The following is a 1846-nucleotide window of genomic DNA, read 5'->3' on the forward strand; positions in this document are numbered from 1 at the left end:
GTGACTCGACTTGGCACATGTTCACGCATGTAGTTGAATCAAATCAACATATCCTTCATGATATTTATGTTCATGGTGGATTATATCCTACTCATGCTTGTACTCGGTGTGAATTATTTTAAAGCATGTTTACGACTGTTGTCGCTCTCTCAGTTGGTCGCTTCCCAGTCTTTTGCTAGCCTACACCCGTACTAAGCGGGAATAATGCTTGTGCATCCAAACTCCTTAAACCCCAAAGTTGTTCAATATGAGTCCACCATACCTACCTATATGCGGTATTTACCTACCATTCCTAGTTAATTTGTATGTGCCAAACTCTAAACCTTCAAATGAAATTCTGTTTTGTATGCTCGAGCAGCTCATGTTACAACTAGGGTTGCCTATATCTTCCATGCTAGGTGGGTTATTCTCAAGAGGAGTGGACTCCGCTCCTCATTCACGAGAAAGGGTCGGTAACCGGGATGCCCAGTCCCATGATCCAAAAAGATCAATGAAAGTGCGTTATATCGACTAGAGGGGGGGTGAATAGGCGATTTTTATGAATTCTTCACTGAGGAATTTGCTGGTGAGGAAATTCCTTAGCGAAGAACTACTTGCAGCGGAATATGTACTCAGAAGTAAACATAACAGGATACACACATAGTCAGCATGATGAAATGAAGACTAAGAACAGAGTACGGAAAGCGTAAACATAGGATAACAAGATGAAGACAAACAGACTGAAGAAATTGAACTGAGGAATTTGTGAAAGTCTTCAGTCAAAGTCTTCAAGCACAGATATGAACAACATTCAACACAGAATGAGGAAATGAATGAGTTGAGGAAATAGAACCAGTCAGTTGGTGAAGACAATGATTTGGTAAACCAGTTCCAACTGCTGTCTCAGTTGTACGTCTGGTTGGAGCGGCTGAGTATTTAAACTCGAGGACACACAGTCCCGGACACCCAGTCTCTGAGCCGCAACTCAGGACACCCAGTCCTCACCGTATTCTCCTTGAACTAAGACCACGCAGGCCTCGTCCAATCACTCGTGGTAAGTCTTCAGGTGACTTCCAAACCTTCACAGACTTGGTCACTCGGCGATCCACAATTCCTCTTGGATGCTCTAGACCTTGACGCCTAACCGTCTGGAAGAAGCACAGTCTTCAAAGGTAACAAGCGTCGGATCCACGCAGGATCAATTTCTTCAGTGATGCTCAATCACTTTGGGTTTGTGGGGGTTTGGTTTTGGGATTTTCCTCACTTGATGATTTTCGCTCAAAGTCCTCGGAGGATGGGTTGCTCTCAAATGACAAGTGTCAAGTTCTCTCGGAGCAGCCAACCAACTAGTGGTTGTAGGGGGCGGCTATTTATAGCCTAGGGAGCAGCCCGACATGATAAGACATAAATGCCCTTCAATGATATGACCGTTAGGTGGATAAGATATTTTGGGACAGCCGGCGCGCAGCACAGCAACGGTCGGAAATTTGACTCTCAAATTCCTCAGGGCTATCATGTTCCTCACTGTGTAGGCAATTCGCACTGGCGAATTCCTAACTCCTCAGTCAGAGCAAAGTCCTCAGTGACCAGAAGAACTGCGTCTCTGTCACTGAAGAATTTGACTGAACTGTATGAGATTTCCAATGGCTTCACTCGAAGGGATTGGTAGGTGTAGGATTTTGAGTTGAGCATCACATGGAAATTTTTCCTTAGTATTTCCTCGACCCCCTTTAACAGTACGGTGTTTCCTATGACTCAAGAAAGAGAAAATGAAACTACGAAAACAAAAGTCTTCACGCTTCATATTCCTCGAATGAATATCAAGTCTTCAAGGTCACACCAATTTCTTCACTTTCAAAGTCTTCAG

Source organism: Triticum aestivum, chromosome 3B (genome assembly GCF_018294505.1).
Source record: "Triticum aestivum cultivar Chinese Spring chromosome 3B, IWGSC CS RefSeq v2.1, whole genome shotgun sequence".
Taxonomy (NCBI): domain Eukaryota; kingdom Viridiplantae; phylum Streptophyta; class Magnoliopsida; order Poales; family Poaceae; genus Triticum; species Triticum aestivum.